This window comes from Lonchura striata, chromosome 5 (assembly GCF_050655825.1).
Source record: "Lonchura striata isolate lonStrDom1 chromosome 5, ASM5065582v1, whole genome shotgun sequence".
NCBI classification, from domain to species: Eukaryota; Metazoa; Chordata; class Aves; order Passeriformes; family Estrildidae; genus Lonchura; species Lonchura striata.
In genome coordinates, this window is record NC_140707.1 from 59,690,774 (window position 1) to 59,717,316 (window position 26,543).

A 26,543-nucleotide genomic window follows, 5' to 3' on the forward strand; every position below is an offset into this window, starting at 1 on the left:
TCCTCAGGAGGCATGGTAATCCAAAATGAAATACAGAAAGAGGAGCTGCCAGTAGTAATAGTAAGTGCAGGAACATTCTGAAAACTATCCTTTCAGTGCTGATGGCACCACCCCCTTTACATGACCACGAGTGCTGTCCCTGTCATGACCATCTTAAGGGATTCTTTAGAGGTTGTGACTGGTCTGGAAAGTGAGATTTGCCCTTCTCAGCCTTCCAAAAATTTATTTTTCAGATTTATGCCGTACAGGCCAAATACCTGGGCTTTGCAAGAAGTAGATCTCTGTTCTTCAGGTCAAAAGGTCAAACAGGCAAATTGCACAACATGAGCCAGTTGTCACCTTGATTTCAGGCATCAAACAGAAAACTTCATAGTTCTTTTTCTGACACACTCCTGCCATCTCCTCTGGCAATGATTTCACTTTCCTCGACACCAGACAAGTTTCTATGCTTTTCTATAGCCACTATGGGTAAAGAAGCTTTGGCATATCTAATCTTAGAGATCTCTAGTGTAAACTTCAGCTTCTGAGTGAATCATCGAGATTTCCTTTATAGACAATAAGGAACAGGACTGTCTTGAACAAAGTCTTATTGTAAAGCAGATGTGCGAAATAGGTTGGATGGGTCCTGCCTAAAAATACACATTTCTTGCCTCTAGAGAGCTTCAGGTAACTAACTCAAGATATACTTCTAGAGAAAAGCATGCATATCAGTAGCATCCATATAAGATAAATACCTCTCTAAATTTCAAGGTTTCTGACCTCTAAAAGTCATTGAAGAAGGTAATAGAGCGGTGAGATATAGATACTGCTTCCTGTTTCCTACTTCTCTGTCTCGGGCTTCCTTAAAATGTACAGAAATTATACTCAATTATTATCAGTTGTCCTATTGAGATAACCAGAAAATGAATTATGTTTTGTTACTGACCTTTTTGTAAGGATCAGTCTGGAAGCCTGCATGTCTTCTATTTTGCTTTTCTGAAAGGGCTCAATGAAGAGAATGAATCATTCTAAGTCTGTTGGAATTAGATCAACTTTTTTGGGAAAATTTGTATGTGTTTTTCCTATTCCCCTTTTCTGAAGTTCATTCTGATATTGTTTGTGTTTGGAACAGATTCCCCCTTGTAAACTCTGAGTATAGTATAATCACTATGTCAGAGAAACTGACATTCATGTAATTCTTCTTTTGCTTCTCCCCATCCACTGTTCATCTGAATTCTGAATGTTCTGGGATTTGGGATTCCTTGAGTTCCTTGGATGTAGTGAATTCACAGTTAATTGACCTTGACATTGATCAGTGAGATGTGCCCAGTTAATTTGACTCTAAAACATATTTGAGCTGGCAGTTTTATTTTTCAGTATTCTTACTGGAAAAATGTGATGTTACATTACAAGATGCTGGATGTCTTGGAAACCCATAGCATTTACAAAATAAACATCAAATATAAAGAAATAAACTAGTTGACAAGTTGTGTCTAAGAGGAAACTTTGAGCTGATCCAGCTTTACCTCAATGCTGGAAGATGCTGACTGTATCATCAAAAAAATTATGAATGTGTGTGCTGATAGAGGGATTTCAGCCCTGAATGCCTACTGCTCCATAGCTTTAGGTTGCTTTTCTTCAGGTCTAGGCCAATTTTCAAGAAACAAACTGTTCCATATCCAGGTAGTTCTGCCAAAAACCCCTCAAACAAAACCAAAATAACTTTTGTGCCTAATTCAATCTTTACAATTTGGACTTTTTGGGAAATGAATATGTACATCACAGTTTTAATTTTCAAGGCCTTTCTGATGAAAACCCATATCATCACCTGTCAACAGTCTCCATGTAACAAAATACATTATTATGGAGATGTCCTAGATAGCAATCTATAGATATATCATGGACAGCCTGTTGGTGAGAAGTCATTATTTGTCAAGCTCATTCTAATAACCACTCATTTACTTGGGTTTTGTTTGTGGTACTCAAGCTGAGAAATGCAATTTAACAGGATTGTTTATTTTGTAACTTAATGCTAAATCAGGAGGGAGAGGCCTTTCTTGGCAAGGATTTCAAACACTTCTGAATCCAGAGATTAAGTCTGCTTGTCTCTGACTGTACTTAATGATTTTTGATTACTAGTGCTGATAAACACAAGGGTTTAACTAATGGCCATAGAGTGAGGATAAAAGTGATAATTTGCTCAAGGGGCTTAACACTGACATCTTGAAAAGAGAATCCTTGGAATCAATTCAGCCATGTACTCATGTCAGGGCCATCTATTGCTATTTACTATAACTTCAAAACTCCACCTCTTTACATCCCAGAATCATCCATGTTGGAAGAGACCTTCAAAACTATCTTTCCCAGCTGTCGACCCAGCACCACCGTAACCATCCTTAAACAATATCCCCAAGTGCCACATCCAGATGCCTCTGAAAACTTCCAGAGACAGTGACTCCACCACCTCCCCGGGCACCTAATATCAATGCCAAAGCCCTCTCAGTGGAAAAAAATAAAATACAGTATCTAATCTGACCCTTCCCTAAGCACAATTTAAGGCTATTTCTTCTTATCCCTTAACTTGATACGTGTCAGAAGACATTGACCCCCACCTTTCTACAATGTCTTTTCAGGTGGCTGTAGAGAGAATATAAAGTCCTTCCTGAGCCTCCTCTTCTCCAGGCTAAACACCCCCATCTCCCTCAGCTGCTCCTCACAAGTCTTGTGTTCTGGACCCTTCCCCAGCTCTGTTGCCCTCAGTGCTCCAGCCCCTCAATCTCTTTCTTGTCATGAGGAGCCCAGAACTGAACACAGGATTCGAGGTGTGGCCTCAGCAGTGCTGAGTACAGGGGGACAATCCCTGCCCAGGTCCTGCTGGCCACACTATTGCTGACACAGGCCAGGTTTCCATTGGCCTTCTTGGCCACCTGGGCATGGCTGGCTCATGTTCAGCTGCTGTTGATCAGCACCCCCAGGTCCTTTTCCACCAGGCAGCTTCCCAGCCATCCTGTCCCCTGCAGAGCTGCAGGGGGTTGTTGTTACCAAATACTTTAATAAATTTTGTCTTGAACAGTATAGAGGATCTATGTAAACATTGTTGTTCATATTTATATAAAGACATCCAAGACATTGCTAGGAGGAATGTATTATCCAAAGATGGGAAACATTAAATTGGTAATGATATTATTGTTCATTGTAAAGATTATCAGGCATAGGTTTATAGGACTGTGGGAACACAGTCCAAGCTCATGAATTGTCCATTGGATTAGAAATCCTAATATTCAGGTCTATTGTATCGGGGCGTGGCTCTCCGGTACGGAGGCTCCGCCGATACGGTGGTAATAAGAATGCGTACACCACGGCAGGTTGTCTCTCAGGCGCTGCTTTATTCGCTGAGGGCTGGGTGTCAGGGAGGATCCGTGACCCGTCCGCTCGGCAAGGGAGCAGGCTCCGAGAGCCCCGAATAAGGGGCGGGGTGGGGCTTATAACAGGTGGCAAATAGGAGGGACAGGGTACAAAGGGTCCAGTAGGAATGGGGTTCGGAGGAGGAGTTGGGATGGAATAATTGGGGTACAGCAAATGGGGATGAGGGAAGGGGGCGATAACCGGGGAAGAGCCAATTACAGACAGAGAACTTAGGAACATTCTGGAACTAAAGGCAAGTACAAAAATGATTGACATAAAGATGGACATAACTGACAGTTACATAACATAAGGGGAGTGGTAGATTCGATGGGTAGCTTGGAGGCGGGAATTTATACAACAGCCTCCTCCCAAGGCATATTCGGGGGGGCTTTTCCCAAGTCCCCTACCACAGTCTATTTTGTTTTCCTATATTTAACCACAGTTATGCTAAATGTGGAAATTCTTTCAGTCTTGTTAGGTATTTTTATAGAGTGCATACAATGAAGTCTAGTAAAACTAATGGCCCCATAAAGTCTGTGACCAAACATTCTGAAATTTTCTTTTCTTCAGTGCAATTCTTTCACAGTTTATTCGGTGTGAGAACAAAACTTTACTAGGTGTTTGAGATTCACTTGGTCTCTGTCTCAACCTTTGTCTCTTATCAGGTTCATCAAAGCTTTTAGGAGATACAGAAGCTTTTTGATGAAAAGCAGATTAGGACTGCAGGATGATACTGACTTTTGATTTTTTTTTTTTTTAGCAATCCTGAAGTTTTTTTAAAGTAAAGTACAGTGGCTTTTAACAGAAAAAAAAAAGTGATTGTAGACAGTTTAAAGTAGAACATCTAGACAGGAAAAAGTACATTTCTTATCATTCCCCCAAGCTCTTAAAAGCATCTGGTAGCTGATGAACCATGCATTCTAGTGGGGAAGTAGAAGTTCAGTGTTTAACTGGAAATGTCATGCAAGTGTTAAATTTGTTCTCTTTTAAGGTGTCACAGCTTTTACCTACACTCTGGCCTAGCCCTTTGCATCAGATGGTGATGGCTCTGAAAGGCATTAATATTTTTATATTTGTTATCAAGAAAATTTCCCACCTTTTCATGGCTAAGTTAAAAACAAAGACCAAAAAACAAAAAACAAAACCAAAACCAAACCAAAACAAAACAAACAAAAAAAAAAAAAACAACAAAAACCAAACCAAACCAAACAAAACAAACAACAAAAAAAACCAAACTACAAGCTAGCCAAATAAATCAGCTTGGGGTTTGTTGTTCCAAAAAGCCTTATTTTCCAGATTTGCCTGGATGTTTGGTAGGCTGGTGAAGAGACAAAGGATGTTTAAAAAAATTACTTCTGCAGAATGATACTCAAGGAGAAATAACTGAAAATTTATTTTAGGCTATTTAGGCCTCCTGGATTACTGAACTTCTTTCTTTTCAGTTCAGGTATTTGGACAGCTCTTTCTTAGAGGCCTTTTGACAACAGTGTAGGGATGTCTCTGCCAGGGTCACCTCATCCATTTTCACATTCATCCTAGCAGCTTCACCATCCCCCTGTATCCTACTGCAGCTCAGATCTCCATGTAGACTCCCCAGAACTGCCTGTGTCTCACCTTGATCCCTTCAGGCTTTGTCTGGTCAACAAAGCTCCTCCCTGCTGTCTCACTGCTGGCTCTTCCTCTTCTATCTTCTGGTTGTCCAAATCCCTAGACAGTGAATCAGAGTCCTAAAGGGGAAGTGAAATGCAAAAATAGGGTGCCTAGTTAGTTGATGCCTTTGGGAATGGCTCCAGACCCATCAGAGACTGTTTTTGTGCAGCCTCACCATGGAAAATGTGCAGGAGTTGGGTGCTTCATGTCAGTCCAGTGCATTTGATCCAGGTTTGAAAACAGAACCTGGCTGGCATTCAACCTCTTCTCTGCCCTCCTCCTCCTCTTGCTGCCAAATGCAGTCTTTTTCTTTCTTGAAAGCTACTGATCATCCTCGTTCAGGAAAACAGTGAATTTCAGGCATGTGGTCTGAGAAACTTCATTTTCTCTTCAGTTTCTGCACTGACTGCAAGAGGGCAACAAAACAACTGCACTTCTCTTTTTCAAACAAGGCACCTAGCTGGCAGTGCCTTAAACACAACCTTTTAGAGAAAGATGCCCAAAGCATAATAAACAGGATGAAATTATAAATCCATTGCTGTCACAGAGCTTACAAGTTCTTAGTTGACTTGCCTGTGCATAGCTGGTTGTTTTCTTTCTGCCTTGCAGCATGTAATTAAAATATTCATATGCAGCTTGCAGCCCATTTAGGGCTGAATGCTGCTAGATGCTGAGCAAAATTTGAATAGTGCTGAGAGATTTCAGCTGCCAAGGAAGAGAGAGAATGCTCAAAGTAGTCTGAGTTGGCCAGCATCTGGCAGACTGCCTTAACATTGATTTGTTCTTATGTTAGGATAAAACTGGCAAGGAACAGGAAAGCAGTTTAGGGCTCAATTAACAAACAGCCTTTAAAAATGTATTTCACTTTCTGCCTTAGGCTTTGCCTTAGGGCTAGCCCTGTTCACAGAGCTAAGACTAAAAGAGAAAAACTGCTTATATACATAATATCCTCTAAATAGTTATTCCCTCTACAATAAGGGTAATTCAAATCATCTCAATGTCGCAGGCACCCTGGTACAGGAATCAATCAGGCTGGTTTTAGGTGAAATTATTCAGTAGAGTAGCTACGATTGATTTGGAAAAGGTTTGTTTGTTTGTTTGTTTAAGTTTTCATAGTTTGAACTGGAAAAAATAAAATAGTATATTTTGAATTTGGGCATAAAGTAGGCTGGGCTGAAGAAGTTATATGGCACAAGGAGACTGCTGCTTTATCCTGGTCGTGGAGAATACTGTAATGGAAAAAGTAATGTTGGGACATATTACATTAGATAAATATATTAATTACAGCAGCATCTACTTCTTTCCTTTTGCACTTCACAAAGGTGCAGAGGGCCTATGCTGTACCTGGGAGTAGTTTTGATTAAGTCACCTGTGTGTTCTTACAAAGGCTTATGTTATGACAGAATGAAGAATGTTTTTTTGGAGAAGTGTTTTTGGAAAAGCAGTGGAAGTCATCTCTGCAGAATGACTGTGACTGGGGTCATGGTACTGTGATTCTCCTTCTAGGAGCTACTGCCTGGAGAGAAGTTGTCTCACTACTGCTCTCCCTAGCTGCAAATCATCTGGGAGATTGGGGATTTGAAATTCTTCAATGCATTACAATCCTTTTACTCCTTTAGTGGGGTCAACAGCCGTATCATCCTTGGCTGAATTTTCTGAGGTTTTGAAGAGGTCTTCGTGCAGAAATTAAAAGCTAAATCAATAAAATGGCAAGACAAATAACCATCTGCTTTTTCTCATTAAGTTTATTTTTGATTATCTGACTTTATGGGACCTGTTTGCCTCGCCTTCCATTCAAGGCAAATTCAGGTGGTATCAAGAGAGAATAATTCCTTCTAGAGCAAAGCAATTCACTGTTAGCCTACATTCTGTTTGTCTATAAGTTTCCCTAAATTGCTATGGCAGTACGGATAAAGAGATCTATTTCATCCTTCTATGTATTTGTTTTTCATTTTGGAGACTAGAGAAAGAGTGTGTCTGATCATACACCTCCTTTGTTGCCTTTGGAGAAAGGCACAGAGTAATATTTCTAAATTAAGCTGATTCAAGGTTTATTAGAACTGTAAAAAACCTGATTTTCCTGCCCAAAAGATTGAGCTTGGGCTGGCTTATGTTCTGGGGAAGAAAGAGATAGCAGAAAGGATATGGGAGAAGATGTTGCAGAGGGAGATAATGAGCTTTGGAGAGCCAGGCTTGCTGGTTTTGTTTCTGCCTGAGGAGCAGGATGCAGGGCTGACCTTTGGGAAGGAGGCACACCACCTCTTTTCTTTAGCAAGAGAAGCCACAAGAACCAGCCCTCGGGGGTTTATAGAGGCACCATAATTCTGAGCAACTCAGCCAACAGGCCTCAAAGCAACACAACAATATCATTGCATTCTCCCTTTCCTAACAGGAGTTTCTCTGCTGAATTTACACAAAAAGCACAGCATGGGATATAGGCTGAGGAATGGCAGATGCTGTACTGCTGTTCCTGTTCAGTGTGCTCAAATCTGTAACAGGGAGATGATCCAAGGGCGATGGTAAGAGAAAAAAGACATTCAACTAGCCCATGACAAAATATATTGGAATGTTTGGGTTTGGGGCTTTTTTTGTGTTTTAATTTCATTTCAGCTGCAGAAGTTGAGGCTTGAAAATAAGGATGATATGCTATTTTTGTAAGTCTGAAGAATCCCTTTGAAAGTTAATTTATCCTAAGATTGTAAATTACACACCTTTTTAATGAAAAGTTGAATAATAGCCATAAACAAGTACGGGATCTCCTAATTGTATCCAAGTGATAGTAACTGATATAGGTATGTAAAATGCTTTAATAAATAACATCAGTAACTATTTCTTAAAATTAACTTCTTTTGCAATCAGACAGTGCTTTTTTATATTTATTCTTGATAGGGAATTAAAACTACTGTTTTTATCTACATTATGTAAATTCAGTTTTGCAATGGAGGTTTAATTTTATTTTTTGAAGGCATCTGATATGAAAAAATATCAGAGTATTTAAAATTTCCCCTTGAAAAGCCATTCAGATTTTAAAGAGCAGACACTATTAAATATTACACTTGGTTAAAGATGGATAGTAGTTTTCCATCTTTGCTGAGATTGGATTTTTCCCTGCAGTCCAGAATACTTGAGTGCTTTGTCTTTTGTGAGGGTGAAGTCCTTTATTTCTTACTATGATATATTTTAATGTGGCACCTGCTGCTGTTTTTGAAAGTCTTGGAAGACTTATTCACAATCTAGTTGTAAACACAGATCAAATAACAGGGGTATTGTCTATTTTTTTTTCTCAGATTTGTTTCATTGTTTACCCCTATTATTTCATATCTTATGATGACAGGGCATTAAATTGTCCACCATTTTTTTTTGATGTGGTACCTGATAGACCTGAATTCAAGTAGAATCCCTCAGTATTATATTCATCATCATTAGCCATTCATGTTGCATCAGCAGGAACAAGTCTTGTGAACAACTTTCAAGTACTTCTGTCTTTTGCAGCTCTTTCAGTCATAGACTGACTATCTTATATTTTGTTAATCAGGTTAATATCTCTATGTTGCATATCTTTATCTGCAATGCCTTTTTTAGCTCTGCCTGTACATCCCATTCCTTTCATTTATCTTCCTTTTTTCTGCCTTTCTATTCTGCTCTTCATATCTCTTTATCCCTTCTCAAAAAAATAGTTCACAACTTCTTGTGGCATATTCCACAGCTGACAGTTTGTGTTTGGCATAGATGAGTGGACTCTGTGCAATTGAAAAAAAAATACCAACTGGGTTTAGGTGGAGTTGCTTGTGGTATAGATAAAGACCAAATTGGTTTGTTAGATGTGTTAAGTCTAAAATTCAGAGCATGATAAGGAAAGGAGTGTATAAAAAGGAAATCTACTTGGTATTTTGGAAAAACTTCCAGCTAGTACCTTGATATTTCCAAATACTGTCTTATTTATAAACCAGAACTGCAAAGATGCTTGCAAATGAGTGAGGCTCATAAAGAAAAGAATCATGATGACATTTCAGCTCCTCAAGAAGTTATGCCTGCTGAGTGAGTGTGTAAGGATGAACTCACAGTTAGAAAGCACAGTTTGTAATCATAGCCTGTGATTCTTTTCTACCTGCACCCCAAATTGCTTGTAATTAACTTAATTTCTCCCTTTCTCAGTGGCTGTAGCAATACAATCTTGAAAATAAAATTATAAAGCACAATTTTGTTTCTCTTGAAAAAGAGTGTAGTATCCATTTGTGGAGAATCAGTTTAGACTGAAAGTACTTTTTTTCCTCTTCCTTTCTTTTTCTCCTTCCCATAAAAAAATAATAACACTCCTGACCCCTCTTCCATCTTCCTCATGTTCTAGCTATTTGTCAGTATATAAATTCTTGGGTATGGCAGTATTTCATGCACTATCTTCAGCTTCTCTGCAATTCTGTCCTGTCATTTAAGTCCAGTCCTGTGTTCCTAATGTCAAACTAGTTTTGTTCAATATGACCAGCAAGGTAGCATATGTTTCCACGCTGAGTCCCATTGCCAGTTCTGGAGGTATCTCTCATTAATCAAGAATCACTTTGTCATAGTGCAGCTAAAGTTGTCACCAAACTTTAAGTACAAAGTTTGAATAATAATGACTCCTCTTTTGTTAAATGGAGTTAACACAGATGAATAGCTTCCCTGATAGTTTATTATATTAGTCTTTTAGAACATTGACTGATTGTTTTTATTACCATGAAAGCTTTTGTCTTATGAAAATTACTTGGGACCACAGGTCAATGTTTTTCATGTCACATCTCTATAAATAGTACATTGCTTTATTATACTTTGTATTCTCCACTGCAACCTGTACATCACTTAAATTTATTTGTCATGATACTACTGCCAGGCTGCCATTAAATTGTTAAAGTATATTCAGGAAATGTTGTTGCAGTAACCTTTAGAGGAAGACATATGGAAATGGACTATATCTGTTAATTAACATTTCGAACTGCAAACCTTCCACAGTATAAGGCCTGGTATGAATCACTACACATGACCAGAATACTTAGAGGGGTGATGATCATGTTTTTCCTGAGACAACAGATCCTTCAAGTTCAAATTGCCTGTCTGTCTATTTAAACTAGGAGACCAAACTGTTACAGAACAAAAATGAAGTCTAGAGATCAAAATATGTCTTTCTTCTGCCAATTCACACCAGTGTCAAAACAAAATGGCCTGTGATTCTTGTCTGTCTCAAAAACGTTTAAAAATTGCAACTCATAGAAGGAAAACAGAGAACATAAGGGATGCATAAGAAAGAAGAGAGCCCATGGTAGAAGCTCCTGAGGTGTTTCAGGTTAAGCTGAACCAGGGATCCCAAATCTTAGATACATCACGCTCCCCACTGGAGAAGGCAGTGACAGAGATATTGCTATGACTGAGCTGTCTCGTGGTGCTTCCAGGACATGTCCTGGGGATAAAAAATTGGACTGCATGCAGATAAGCTGGAGCTGGGGAGGGTTGAGCTTCCCTGTTCCAGACACTGGATCTCTAACAAGATTGGTGTGTTAAGGGATATTTAGAGCATTAATTGTTCATACTTCAAGGTTGGTCAGAATTCCTGAAACTGGAGTTCTTAATGCTGATCCCATAGTAATATAAGTACCTGAAGATGACATAATCCAGCACTGAAAGAGGATACATTGATTCCCTGACATGGTTTGGTGTGGGGTTGCATAAATCCCTCTGGTAGCATAAACTAGCACAGGAACATGCTGGATGTTTGAAGATGGCAGAGACAGGGATCTGTGTGCATCAAAACATGTTTGGATTTACAGTGGGAGCAGTAGTCCCAACAGGCAGCTGCTGACAACATGGAATAGTGATAAAAGTAAAGCGAGGCTGAAGCAGGACATGTGCTTGTAGCCCATGCAATATGCTTAGGTGAAAACATACATGGATAAGTGTGAAATGTGTGAAAAGCAAAATGTCAGACAATGAAAGGAAATCCACAGGCTAGAGGAGACAGAATTGTTTGCTCTGAAAAGAATGATGTTATCCATCAAATCTGGCAGAAACCTCAAATATTTCCAGGTTTGAGCTACCTCACCCCACTGCATGCAAATCAAGAGCTGCACAACAATCTGAGCCTAAAAAATGAAAGAGGTGAAATGAATACAAGCTTTTTCTTCCTGTGGACATTAAGGTAACTGGAGGAAATTGAAAATTTGTGGTGAACTCAGAAAAAAGACTGATGGCTTAATAAATTTTTTTGTATTTTCCCAAGCATTAGATTTCATAGAAGGCACTGTGAATTCTGTTGTGTACATGTGGCTAGGCTATGTGGCATGTGAGTATGCTCACAGCACCTCTACAAGTATTAGTTTGTTTTCATTCTTTTGGGTTATTGCCTGGCAAAAACAGTATAAAACAGGTTGCAGGAACTCTATAATCAAGCTTAAAATATTCAGAGAATGCAGCTGCGGAATTACATATTTGAGAGGCAATACTATTAAAAAAGCAGAAATATAGGATGCCAATATAATTATTGTTTCCACTGTTCCATTTTTCACTGTTGTCTCACTAGGTGAAAAGCAAACCAGAGGCTTTGGAAAGAACTGCAGTGTATCTTTCATGCAGGTTACTTCTCACTACAGTGTATTTCAGCATCCAAAATTGCACTTCTGGAACGGTTCTTCCTAATTCATCTGCTGCTTTCAATAGAGTTATTCTTTTTCATTACAGCTTATAAACTTAGGGCTAACCAGTCTCACAATTTCTTGCTTTTTTCAAAGCAGTTTCTCTATGTGGATGGCCACATTTTTCTTTAATTTTGGGGTAGCAGTAAAGCCCTAACTTGTTTAAGTATTTGAAGTTTTTACTTGGCTTGGATGAAATAAAACCCACTGTAACAGACACAGAAAAAGAGAAATTGCTTTAAGGAATATTCCAATGCAGTTCACTAACCATTAAGTATTGTTCTACTTTTCTAAGCTTAAATCTCTACTGACATGAATCTTTTATATCCTGCAGTGCAAGTTGTACTACTTGGATAACTAATAGAGTTAAAGCAGTAGTTTCATTAGACCTGAGAAAGTTTGGAATTGGTTGGGATTGTTGAGCAATTGAATCTCCACTTTGTGGCAGTGGAAAGTCTTTTATGTTTTAATAAACAAATATTCTTTAATGTATTCCTGAACTTGATTTTAGCCATCATTGGTTAAAAAAAAAAAAAAAAAGAAATGTGTTTTTGATATAGCAATTTGAAGGTATACCTTTTGTGTAGTAGTACGTATTTGTTCCTCTTTTTATCTATGGCTTTTAATTTGAGTTTATTAGCATGGAAATTAGAATGAATGATGTTAAATAAGATGAGCAGACAATGACAGAAGAATAGATGGGAACTGTGACTGTCAGTGGCAGTGCTAATAAAACCATGGCCAAATGTTTTCTACATATATATAATACTGTGCCAAATTCAGCAACTGTTTATGGAAATTATGTATACTGAAATATGACATGGCTTACCTGAAGTAAGACAAACCAAAACTGTTGAACATTTTATTTATTTAAAAATATACTTCCTAAAACAAATCACATTTTTACCAAAATGGGTCCAAAAGATATGCTTTTATTTTGCTGAGAACTCCAAGTTGGTCTTTGATGAACTTCATAAGGTTTCTGCTGTCCTACTTCCTGAGTTTTATATTATTTTGGGTTGTGGCTTGGTATTCCACGAAATAATGGCAATAATTCCCCTAAAATGGACATGTGTTAGCCTTGTTTCTACTAACAGAAACATTAGGGCTCCCCTCTGACTGCTGCAGTTTCTCCCAGGTGATGGGCAGCAACCTCCCAGTTGTGTTGGGTGGACACCTCTGTGGAAAACCTAAGAACAACCCTTACACTGAATATATCCAGGCTGTGGGCAGCTCCTGGACTACTGCTCCCCTGCTGATGATTGCCCCTCTTCTTTGCAGAAACACAAAGGTCCAGGAGCAGGTTTTGCCTGTGAAAACAAAGGCAAAAAAGGCATTTAACCTTTCCACTGCCAGTTCTTCACTTCCCTTCAGCACACCTATTTTTTCACTGATCGTCCTTTTGCAGGCTCAGGGACTTGCAGAATCCCTCTTTGTAAAATCTTTGAGCATCAGATGGTTTTGTCTTCCTTGATTTTGTCCCAAAATATTAAGTTGTGATTGTTTTACTCCCTTTCTTGCTTACATTCCTTGTACATTCACATTTTGTATTCCGTGACATCAGGTTTCCTAGGCCAGTGACATCAGGCTTCCTAAGCCAGCTAACACTTTCCTTTTCACTTGTTTTGCCTGTTGAAATATCCTATAAATAATACCTTGTGTAGTATTTTTCTCTTAAATGGATAGGTTGGAAAAGAAGAAACAGTCTGAAAAAGAAAATTTCAGTATAAACAATATGTTTGACAATATCATAATAAAATGCAGAAGTTATTAACAGAAATTGTAGTCTCTAGCAAAAAAATGTTTTTCTGCTGTTGATAAACTGAATTATTTTTTCTTGGTCAGTTTGTTACAAACCTTTTCTCTTCCCACTATCCATAGGGAATGAATACTGTGTACCCAGACAGCAATAAACCTTCAGCTGCTGACCACTGACAGAAATCTATAGACCACCAGTTTGGGAAACCTCAGCTTTAAACTCTAAATGATTCAACATTTGTGTAAGTCAGACACATTCTGCTATTATGTAACAAAATAATTTTATATCCATGTTCATTGTAATGCTAAGAGCTTCAGACAGTGTACGAACTGTTTACTCTTACAAATTGTCTCTCTAATAATTAGGTGATAAAATTGAAAGTGCTTGTGAACTCTAGATATGTCCTCAAAATGTGCAGGAAAAGCTGTGTGCTGGTTCCAGGCTGTTAAAGAAATCCATGATACATTTTGCAGTGCTTACATGGTTTGGGTTGGGTTTTTTTTATGAAATTTCAGCTTAAAACAATATTACTAAACAACTAAGGTCCTATTATATTGATACTTAAGGCAAGGCTCAGATATTTTTGTTTAATAATGCAAATGACATATAAAATGTACAGAGCTGAAAAACACTCAGAGAATGTTTTCTTTTTTCCCCTAACCAAGTTGACTATTTCAGGCAAAGTCAAATATTGGTATTTAAATTTTTATTTCCTCTGTTGCTCTGTCCTTTTTTACTTTACAGTGAGAGCTACTATGGAAATGCAAAAGTATTACAAGGAGAGACAATTTTGACTAATATAGGTTGAAGTGTTTTATGAATGGAAACAAGCTGTAGAGAAATCACTTAAGTCACTGTTGAGATGCATTCATCTCTGGTAGTGCATAAAAGTTAATTAACAGTGCAGTGAACTGGAGGCAATTCAGAGAGAAACATTATTAAATGGGGATGTACAAAGAAAGTGAAATGCCTTTCAGTTTACTGGCTAAGGGTAGATAAGTATCTGCTAATGTCTGTAAGTGACCTTGACAGCAAGGAGGAACAGTCTGACTGGAGATGTTCCTTGGGGTGTTCTCTCTGTGGAGTGATGGGATAAAAGAACAGGTGATCAGGTTGTGATGTGAAAGACACACACACATCCTTTTCCATCCTAACTTCTGGCAGCTATTGAAGCTGCATCCATATAGCCCCTATATGCAGAAAACATCTTACTAATTGAGCACACTCATACAGGGCCACCTAATGTAAATTGCAGTTTTCTGTTGTATATATAGCAACTGAACGTAGAGAACAGCAAAAGCCACTGAGGAGTGGATACTGAATTCCAAACATGGATAGATTTCAAGACAAGGAAGAGCAAAGCCATTGCTTTGTGTATTTAAAGCTAAACTAGAAACTACTGCTTTAGAGTATTTTGAGAACAGTCCTGCTCTCATGAGGAGGTGGACTTAAAACTCTAAATCAACCTTTTTAGACTGTACTTCTTGTTATGGGATGATAGAGTTTCCTATTGCCAGCCCTAGATAAACTCACAAGAGTTATTAACCTCAAACATCTATTTCCATGGACTTTCCTGGTTTTATTCTGGTTACTCCTTTGTCGGGACAATTGTGCACAGAACACACTATTTGGTGGAAAATAGGTGATTAAACTGTGCCTGCTCCTGAAAGCTGAATTTTCCTATCCTTAGTTTTCTTACCATTTTCTAGATAGATTTGGGATATGGAGTTTGTGAACAGTAACAGGTAATAACTGATGTGATCAAAGACAACTGGAATTCAAGACAAACCTCAAATTTATCTTGATTGCATGTCTTCTGCTTTCTTCTCTCCTAGATTTTTCAGGATTTTCCATTGCTGTAGGTTCTCCATGCATGTAATACAAGTTCTTACATCACTGTCAGAATTATGAGACTTCAAATTTTAGTCCTATTTCTTCCATTCAAATGGTAAAATAAAATGGATTGATATGCATCTTTATTCAGGTTAAGAATAACTAATATTCAAAAAAAAATTTCCATTTCATCCATGATCAGTTAACAGAAGCTCTCTTTCTCTATTGATATCCAGAATGACAATTTAAAAGTACTGAATCTCATTTTGAATATAAAAAAGTTGTAAAGCTGTTGGCTTGCTCCTTGCTTGTTTGAGCTGAACCCTTGCTGTATGCCTCATTGGCTAACCAGGAATTCAAAGAGTTCACATATAACTTGCTGATGTTTTGATGAATGACTGAGCTCTGAGATGAAGGTCCAGAAGAACTCCTGGAAAAGTGAGCATTGTAGCAGCTGGAAGCAAAGTTGTGGGAGCTGGATGTTTCCACTTACCCATTTTTCTAGACTCTGTGAGCTGGCAGTCAGTTGGCAAAAGGAGGCAGAAATATATTCTTCAAAATATTTCTATTCAAATGAGTAAAAGGATGGTGTAAAAATAAAACAAGAGTGAGAGACAGGAAGATAGCATGAAAATAGCAATTTGAGTTATTGTCACAAGGGAGCATTACACATGGCATCACATAATGCATGAATTAATCATCACAACATTCTTTGGAAACGAAGCAGAAAAGTACAGAACATGACAAGAATTATATTCAAATGCAATAAAATCTTATTTGAAAGTTGTTTACATTTTAAAAAGTAGATCAGTAAATTAAGGGTAGATGAAACTGGTTTGTGAAAATTCCAGGAACTTAAATTCATCCATACAGTGAAACTAATTCAAAGCTGATATATTTTCCTTTATAAGGTTGATTGCAGCAGGCTCCCCCTCCCTGGAGACTGGGTCCTGTGCAGCATTCTTTAAGAGAGCAATGCTGGCAAACCAGGCTCAGACAGTGTGAGTGAATTTAGGTGTCTTTGCACCTTACATGGCTCCTTCATGCCTGTCATTTGAAGTGCTGGCAGAGCACGGTGGCTGCACTGTTACCTGGATTGCACAGTGTGACAGATTGTCACCAACCTGTGACACCCAAAAGAGACCCTCCCACCAATGCTCCCCATTGCTTCTGATAAGAATATCTTTACTTTGCCAACACTGGCTGTTGGACTTAACAGAAAGGGGCCAAGTGGGGCTCCCCATGGGACTTCCATCCTGGTGCTAATCTGGAACCAGGAAAGAGAAAAAAATGAGGAAAGACAAAATCAATAAAGGAAATTATTGGAGGAAGAAAATCATGAAAGCAACAGAGGCAAACCAATTAAAACAAAACAAAAGAAAGGAAGGTTAAATTCACTCCATGGGCCAGAGCCATCCCTGGAACTTCAGCAATGCAGCCCTGACCATAATGGATATCCTGGTGGAGTTAAAGCATTCCCTGAAACATGACTTTTGTCATGATACATGATGACATCTTCTAAAAAACAGTTGTGTGAGGTGTGCTATCCAGCCTTCCCAGAAATACTGGGACCTTCCAGTTGATATGGGTCATGATGTGGTTATAGGACTTAAGTGCTAAGCCTTCCATATATCCCTGAAATTAATTCAACTGCTGTGTACCAAAATCTAATTTATTTCCTTATCATCTTCCAACCATTAAATTGCTAGAGCTGAGTTGTGTAAATGCTTTAAAGAAAGGCAGCTTCTAGTCACTAAGGAATATTGCAGAAAATTTGCCTTCTGAGCATGGTTATATAACACCCACTTATTTTAATTAGACTTTAGCTCTCAAAGTCCCACTTTACCTAAGTGGCATGATCACTGAAACACAGCAGAGATCTGTGATAGCAAATGCAATCTATCTGCTCCTTTCAGCAGTGACTTCTCCTTTAATATTATGTCTCTCTGGCATGTGAGCCCCAAGCAGCTACTTGCAGTGTTGTCTATTATTAGTGCTTACTCAGAATGGGTCTTGTTCTCCAGCAGAAGTGCAAGAAATGTTTGTGTAAGCATTGCATAGCTTTAATTTTCCTACAGAAGAGTGGTCCTCAGGGAGGAGAGTCAAATAAACAGCAGCTTAAACTGTACTCCAGGTAGCTGAACGCCAGGAACAGGACCTAACCAAATTACTCACAAAGTGATGCTGATGTTAGTCTTTTCTCAAGCAGAGACAATGGGGTTTTTTTTAAATAAGTAAATTCCAACTAATTAAAGGTTTCCCTTCCTTCCATTCTAACTTGAAATTTTTGCTGCAATAAACTCTTGGGCAAGCATGAAAAAGGTATTGTGATTAAATCCATTAAGTCCTCAAGCCCTTCAGCCAACTGCCTCTTCTTCCTACGTTTTTTGTGATGTGTCCTCTTGTAGAACATAGAGACCCATTTGTCCAGGCACTGAATGAATACTATTTCAGTGTACAAACCCAAAAAGAAAGCCAAATTGTACGTTTGTAATTTCCTAAAAGGATAATTTGTGTATATAGGTGGCAACAATACCTTTCTGGTTTTTGTGTTCTTGCTCTTCTAACTAAGCAGAAGAAACACTTTTTTTCCATGTAATCATGGCAAGTCTACAGGAAATTCCTGATAATTGTGCTATGCTTTGTTATGATGATGAATTACTGCACATATTTCTGCCATATCCATTAGTCTTACTTTTCAGTCTTCACCCTGCATGTGCTCTGAGATAAATTGGACATTGAGACTAAAAGGCAACATCATCATGAACCAGATTGTTTTAAGGTCAACTTTTTTATCTTGCTTTCTGACATCAGCTGCTCTTTTAAATCTGAAAATGGGAGGCATCACATTTTTTTCTCTCACTGTCTGATTTAGAGACTGAATGCTTTATAGAAAATGCCATCCCTTAATAAAAAAGCAAGAACGAATTCCAAGAATAAGTACCTTACAAAACCAAACAAAAAATCCAATCCTACATGCAGATAAAACAGTCTTGTATCAAAAAGGAAGTGTGGGCTCTGCCTGGAGGGAAGAGATATAGCTGATAAAAATTCAGGACTGTATAGACTGGTAGGGGAATTTCAATAAACCTGTTTAGGAAATGAGAATAAGCACGGAAATAATCAAATGACACAAATCATAGTGAGCGTTTTCAGCAGTTTGTTTTACCAAGTGGATTGTTTACTTCTCAGAGCAGTCACTGCAGTCAAGCAGGGAAAGAAATGCAGTCGAGCATCTGCTACGTGTCTTCTTTATCTCAGTGGACACTACATTTTTTGCCAGACATGATGCATACACACAAAAGGCATGTTGGGAAGAAGCTCAAAGAATTTGCTTAGTCATCTGGAAATATCTAGTCTAAAAGAATACTTAACCACCAAATGTATAACTTATATCAGGAGCTATACCTGTTTAAACCGCATCCATAATCAAATTTATTATGGTCAGTTCCTACAAAATGCTGCAGTGGAGAAGTTAAAAGGAGACTACATGCACAGATCACATGAGTAATAATATTATCTGAACTTTTTTAAAGGAAATTGCTCAGGGAACTGATATTTAGAGAACATTAAGCTGTTGGGAAAATTACTATTTTTTGTTTAGATTCTATTAATAAAAGGTAACTTCTCTTTTGTAAAAAATTGATTGCCAAAAGGTGAATATGTGTTTCTGTATAGATATGCTCTCTCAGAGCTTCATGAGTCTTTTGTTGCCTAATGTTCCAATGTACTAAATTCGTGGTGATCTTGCAGTGAGGGGGTCAGCACCAAAGTGTCTGAGTATACCTAATACACAAAGGTTAGTATCTGATGCCCTCTCTGCCCAATATTCTGCAGCACAGGCCAGCTCCAGCTTGGATCATAGCCCAGTTTGTCATCTACTGAGCCTGCATGAATAAACTGAGAGGTGTGAACTTTTAGTTCACATGTTATCCTGTAATAATGTGTCTAAATGCATTGCAAACCTGAGGTGACAAAAAATGTGGAGTTAACTTATGACCATCTAAATTTGATCATATAGCTATGCCTTAAAATGACCCTTAAGCCCAAAATCATTCTTCTGTAACTCCTGTGAAAGTAATTGCTGGTGATTTCTGCTTGACTGGTTCTGAAGACAGAGTATGCAATGGATCCTTGTACTCCTGAGGAACAGATATAAATGAGCTTGTGCTGTGCTTTCCTCCTGTTAGCCTGTTGAATAGGAGGGAAACCATAATAAGCCACTTCTTATGAGTGCTACATATCCTGTGCCATGACCTTTGCAGAGAAACTGTTCAAATCCCTAAATTCCAGAGATTCAGCTGATAATCAAGATACCTAAATTTGTTATGCCTACCTGCAGGAGTCTGTTTGTGGCCTGCTTCATTCATCCCCACACAGGAACTGCTGGCATTTCAGATGTCCTGGAGTATGCAAGGCACCTTGACAGCTCTGCAAGATGTATTGCCAACAGAACAGGCAGGTTATGCTGTCCATCTCACATGGCACTGGCTCCTTCTGTGCAGGCAATGGATTGAGCCTCAGTATCAGAGCCATTGTTAGAGTCCACACAGATCAAGGCTGGAGTCACTGGAGCTGAGCGAGTGATTCGGCTCAGCAGCTGCTGGTTCCCTTGGTTGGGATGAACTCAATTCTGCTCTAGGTTGCACTGGCTGGATTTTTGCTGACTGCAGATGAACACCTGATGAATGTGTGCATGCTTAAATGGAGATAACTGTCTTTAAATAGCCTAAGCACAAAAACTGTTTGAAGGGTTAAGAATTAACTTTTGAAATTTGAAAGGATAGTGGCAGAAGTTTATTTTTACTATGAAAATTTATCAGGGGAAACATACCTGGTACACAAAAATTAACACAGAAGACAGACCAACTGAAAAATGACCTATCAGACAGGTTCCCAAAGAAAAGCAGTCTATTGCTTTGTGTTTTTTAAATGTTAGAAGACACATTAATGATCAGTGGAATGTTTGCAGAAGGTGAACTGGAACTAGATAGCATAATGACAGTTTTTGGTTGCTTTGATCCCAATAGTTTTGTGGGGCAAGATTTCCCATTCCTCATTAGTGAAGAGCTAAGAGGGAAAAGGTGGGCTATTTCTATCAGTAGTACATTTTTCAGGGAGCAGATGCTGAGCTGTATGTGCTGTTTCTCTGCTGCAGGGCTGGCCTTGTTGTACTAAAGACAGAGGTGCAGTAGCATTCACATGTGCAAAATTTAATTACTCTGATTTATCAAGCAATTATTTTTCCTACTAGTTTTATTTAACTGTGGGAGATCTCATCCTTTCTTTGAGCATAATGAGTGCATTTGCTTCGGGAGGCAATTTGCTATTCACAGATGAATTCTCTTTAACAGTGACTTTGCCTTTATTTTTCATTTTAAAATGAAATTACATTCTCAATTTGTTAGTAAATTTGAGTAGTAAATTTCTTAGTATATGTGAACAGTGAATTCTTTATTGCATGATGACAGAGCTTCTGCAGGAAAGCAATTCTCATCCAAAGCCTCCTTCTAAAATTGATAAGCTGTGCTGATGGAAGATGGAAATTTTGAGTTTGAACCACCAGGCTGGGGAAGGTCTCATGCAGTTTCTATTTCCTGCATAAGAGCACTTAACTTCTAATCTATAACATAAATTATAATCATCACTTCCATTTTTCAGCATTTAAGTGAATTAAGGAGTGTTCTGTTTCCAAAGTACTTGGTTTAAGCCAACATCCAGGACATGGTTTGAGTCTCTAATTGTCAGGTTTGCACAAGCTTTTAGCTCAGAGTTTCAGAAAGGGGACACCATGTCATACTACTACCTCTGGTTAGTATAGTGCTTGCTGTGATTCTCACTCCCATTTAGAAGTATCTATCTCTTCCTTGTATCATGAGAAGGATTTGTTTCCACTATCCATGTCTGTGATTTCTGCTGAGGGATCAGATAAATCAAAGGAGATGAATCTTAGTCTGAAAATAAGTGTTTAACAGAGAAGTGGGTTAGTTAGGTTGTCCTGCTTCTGCTGTCCTGGAGATAGAGGTAAATCTTCTTTGTGAGCCTTTAAAAAGAACCATTACTGAAAAACTCTCATTCATAGAAGAATTGGCTTTATAACAGTCAAATATGTGACTTGCATATGACACAACTCCAGACTTCAGTGGTGAGGGTCTAGAATCAGACAGCAGCCCTTATGGAACTGTGGAAGCTGACTCCTCCTGGTTTTACCTTCATTCCCTGTCTTTCTTTGCACACTGAACATCTTCCAGCATTTTGTCTATTTTTCTTTTAAGCATATTCTATTGAAAACTTACCTTTTTCTCATTTAAAAGTACATATTATCTGTTATAAACTATTCTGCTAAATTGGTCTTTGTCATTCCCAATTCATATGGAGCATCTCATCATATTCTCCATTTTACCAAACTGCCTTCTATGTTTTTGTATCACTGTGGCATCTCACAACTCTGTTACTTTCACCAGATTCATTTCCCACACTCGTAACAGCAGAAAACAGCCTAATTGTCATTAGAAAAGCAATCCAGTTGGAACAAAAATAATTAGGATACATCAGGAAAAAAAGCCATGTGGACCATGACAGGAAAGAAAATGCTCTTCACATCGATTTTTCTTCTTTTCATTCTTGAATGCTTCAGAGTTTTCACTTGATTCATGCTGATAAGATGCACTTAATGTAGTTGCAATCTAGAAACCACAGGATTTCACAGAATCACAACAGCTGGAAGGAACCTCTGGAGACTGTGCAGTCCAAACCAGTTCTCATACCAGGGTCAATTACAGCATATTGCCCAGGGCTGAAGATTCTAAAGATTCTATAACATCTCTAGGCAATGTATTGCAGTACTCAACAGTATTCAGTTAATGTATTCATAACATCTAGATAGTAAGGCCAGAAGGAAGCACTAGAAGCATGTAATTTAATCTCCTTCAGAAAAAAAGTAAGGAAAGACTTTGTCAGTCATTTCTACATAAAGCCACATATACACACATTTACAAGACAGTATATTTCATAGGATGGACTTGTATTTTCAAATGCAAGTAGAAGTAATTGAGACTCTACAACACTCATTGGTGATTTGTTCAAGTAGTTATTAGCCTCTGCAAAAACAGAGAGAAAAGCAACTAAAAGGACACAAAAAAAAAAAAAAAAAAAAAGGGAAAAGACACAGGATGGCAACTCCCTTAACGTAAAGCTGTGCCATTTATGCCTAAGCATCTTTTGATAGGTGTTTGTCTGTCTTTTCCTAGATAAACTCCAGTTATGGAGACTGAACTGTTTTGTGAATATCTTTGGTTGTCCAAAGGTTTTGCCAAGACCTGGCTTTGAATTTTCCTTGTTGGTATATACTTGAGGAACTTCTTGTTTATCTGTTCATGGAGAATTGCATAGTCTCTTCCTTACAGCTACTTTTTCCACATCTGAAAACTGTTAAAGTTCCTTTGAAATGTCTCTCATTTAGATGATATGACCCATTCAACCCTTCTTGAACAATATTTTATTGAATTCTATCATTCATTCCTCTCTCTTAACTCCTTTCAGATGACCTAGACTATTCTCAAGGAGCAGTGCTTGTAACTGAAAGCCTACTCCAGTGGCTGCTGCACCAGCCCTTACAGACAGCCTTTCATTTAGGCAGGATGTTTGCTTTTGGCAATGTTATTGGCACGTGCTCTGATCTGATCCATTTTAATCCTCAGATCTTTTACAGCAGAGCAGATCTGTCATTCTCTATCCTCTATCTGTGTAGTGTAATATAAATGCATAACTTTTTTCATTTTCCCTCTAGTATGAATCCTGTTTTTTCAGGAATGATCTTTAACTTTTTAAGATTACTTGGAGTTTTATTCCTAAATCTTTCAGTACTTGAAACTTCTTCAGTTTTGGTAGGATCTCTGTATATAACAATTGTATTATATTCATAATGTTATAGAAGTGATTTTTGAAAATATATCAGATTCTGAAATATTGTTTTTAATATACTTTAATTTTGAATGGAATATCCCAAAATAGTTGTTGATGCAACTTCCAGATCTGAAAGTCATTAAGCTGCATATTTGTTGAAACCAGCCTACCACATAAAAGTTAAATACATTCTTACCATACTTTTTTCATGTTCTTTCTTGACATCCGCTAGTGGCTTCTATCAGAGAAAGGATACTCAAATCAGCAGTTTAATTTTGACTTATACAATCAGACCATCATTTACAATGGAAAATACTCCAGAGATCATTAAGTCCAGTCATCAGCCTAGCACTGTCAAGCCCTCCCCTAAACCATATCCATAAGTGCCAGTCTTTTAAATGTTTCCAGGAATGGTGATTACGCACTTCCCTTGGCAGCCTGTTCCAGTGCTTGACCACCCTTTCAGTGAAGAAGATTTTCCTAATATCCAATCTAAACCTCCCCTACTGCAGCTTGAAGCCATTTCCTCTCATCCTGCTGCTTGTTGCTTGGAGCAGAGACCAGTTCCCCCTGGCTACAGCCTCTTTTTGGGTGGTTGTAGAGAGAGACAAGACCCCCCAAGCCTCCTTTTCTTCAGACTAAACAGCTTCAGCTGCTCCTCATAAGAGCTGTGCTCCAGCTCTGTTGCCCTTCTCTGGACACACTCCAGCCTCTCAGTGTCTCTCTTGTCATGAGGAGCCCAGATCTGAACACAGAGAATTTCCACTGAGCTTATCCTGGGACCTCTCATTTACCTATTTTCCAAACTGTTGTTCTGGTTTTATTACTCATCTCTATCTCTGCAGTTCATTTTCCTAGCTGTTAGATCAGAGTTGATATTTTTAGTGAAGATAGAAGCAAAGATGACATTAACACTGTGACCTTCTCAAGATTCCTGTTGAGGAACAGACCAGGATTTTTCTTAATATTCTAGTACTAAAAATTTTCTCTTATGTTTTACTTTGTTACAAGTTATGTTTAATCTTTCATTTTATACCTAGACTGTTGACACTCTAGTTCAGGATACTTTGTTCAGTATACTATGAATTGTCCTTTTTTTTGTTCCTTTTGGTTTTTTTGTTTTGGTTTGTTTTGTTTTAATGGCACTAGAGTTCTCTCAAATTCTTACTCCCCTTTTTACTGGCATTATGTAAAAATCTAGCACTTCCACCTCCAAGTGTTTATTGCAATCTGCTGTCCTGGGCTCCATGATTTATGATGTTTGTGTTCTCACTTCTAACCATCTGAGGCTTGTTAATTCTGTCATCTATTTCATGGCCACTCTGACAGGTTACTTTGCATCTGCACAATCTCAGCCTGTTCTTCCAGGCTGGCCAGAAACACAGTCAGAGGCCTTTTCCTTTACTTGCTTTCTTTAACTTTTGTAGAAAGAGATATGTCACCATAAGCCTTTGTTACCAATATGTTCTTTCTTCCCTGTTTTCCCAGTGGTCTGGATGATGGAAGAGTCCACCTCAAACCTGCCCTGTGCTTTTCATATTTTTGCCAGTTGACCAGAAAATGCATGTTTCACCTTATCTTTGTGACCAAAACATGACAATTTGCTTTCACCTTCAGCATTTTAACAGGTTTTTATTCCTACATCACCTGGGATTCAGAATAATATCAGTTATCCTTGATACACAGAGAACATGTCCTTTGTTTTATTTTTCTGTGAAAGCCTAACAAGATATATAGACTTATATCTGCTAAATAATTAAATTAGGCAGTATGGAAGCATTCAAATTCTGGTACCTTCTCAGTCAAATTATCTGTTGGTATAAATTCCATTACTTCAATATGGTTTCTTAAGCAAAAAATTACCAATATTTTCCCCTTAAAAGTAAACAAAAATTACATATATGTTCTTAAAATCTGAAGTTGACTTTTTATTTTAATTTAGGAAATCACAAAACAACAAAACATTTGGACAAATTTTCTGAACCATGTAATAATGTAAAGTAATAATAATGTAATTATTACTTTAAATATTATATCCAGGGTAGTTCATAGTCCAGAAGTAGTATTATTGCAGAGAAAAATAAAGAAGATTATGAGAGCAAAGACAAAACACAAGAAAAAGAAACTCACTTTTCATATCTTGTGGATACTACATTATAAGGCAATGAGGATTTCCCTTTTATATGATTAATTCAGATTTTAATAAGTAAATTCTTCTGTAAAACTGCAGTCAATTTTTCATCATTAATGTAGAAGTTAAAAAAGTGTTCTTTCTCAAGATGAATGGAGAAAAAGATATAATATTATTGACTTTCTTAAACCAATCTCATATGATGGATTTATGAAATGAAAATAATATAGAAATTCCTTAGACTGTGACAGGAAATACAAATCAAGTGAATGGAAAGGCAGTTGCACTGAAATAAAGACATTTCAGGAGATAATGGGTTCACTACAAAAGGGTCTTCTGTTAAGTACTTCCTATAATTCTGTTTTCAGTGGAGTACCTGACAAGAGATGGGCAAAGTTGCATGTGGATACATCATGGATTTGTTCCCTAGTAGATGAAGATGTATTAGGGCTGTAGGCAAAGCAAATGTAGTGAGGATTGGAAGGATGGAAAATTCTTTGTCCAACCTGGAGTGCTGTTTTCTGGTTAGTAAAGAACCAAAAGAGACCAAGGAAAGCCTCCAGAACTGACTTATAATGCTTTAGTTCTGATTTAACTTTTTTTAGCTAAAGGGGAAAGATTATCCATCCACAGTGATTAGAGGCATAATACCTACAAGGATCAATCCATTGTGTCTTCTGGGTCTCAAATGTGATCAGGAAAGGTGTCCTAAGTTGTGCAAAGGTGTGTTTAGTTCTATATTACCTTTACACTGTTTCCAATAAATTTTCTGGAAAAGAGAGCGTGGTGCCAGGCAGAAGGTTTTATGGCTTAAGGTGATCTCTTGACTGGAAATCTGGGAAACACGTGGAAAGGATGACCTAGGAATCAGCCACATCTTACCATGGCTTTGAAAGGGACATTAACACTCACAGCTGGTGGCTGTGCTTGTGGGTTTGCCCAGCATCATGGGTTTGTGCAAATTATAGATGAAGATTCATTTTTAAAATTCAATGAGCTGATGTCAAAAATTTTTCTCAAGGAATACAAGAGATTATCTTTAGTGGTGGCAGTAGGCATGAACACACAATTACTTGTATTCCCTTGTATTACTCCATGTGGGAATTGCTAAATGATTCTTCTTGCTGTTAGAAAAGGAAAAAATTCCCTTTGTTTTCTTGTAAAAGCTTTCCCTACCACCACTTTTTTTTTTTCCTCTTAATAAAATTTGGGGATATGAAAG

The 26,543-nt window shown here is 38.0% G+C and overlaps 1 protein-coding gene across 1 annotated transcript in view; it reads left to right on the forward strand.

Moving 5' to 3' along the window:
• Positions 1-26,543, forward strand: part of TUNAR (transmembrane neural differentiation associated intracellular calcium regulator) — a 158,739-nt gene that overhangs the window by 84,471 nt on the left and 47,725 nt on the right. Inside the window, exon 2 of the mRNA XM_077783971.2 lies at positions 13,575-13,693. The gene's annotated coding sequence lies outside the window, so the exon portion shown is untranslated. The remainder of the gene's footprint in view (positions 1-13,574; positions 13,694-26,543) is intronic.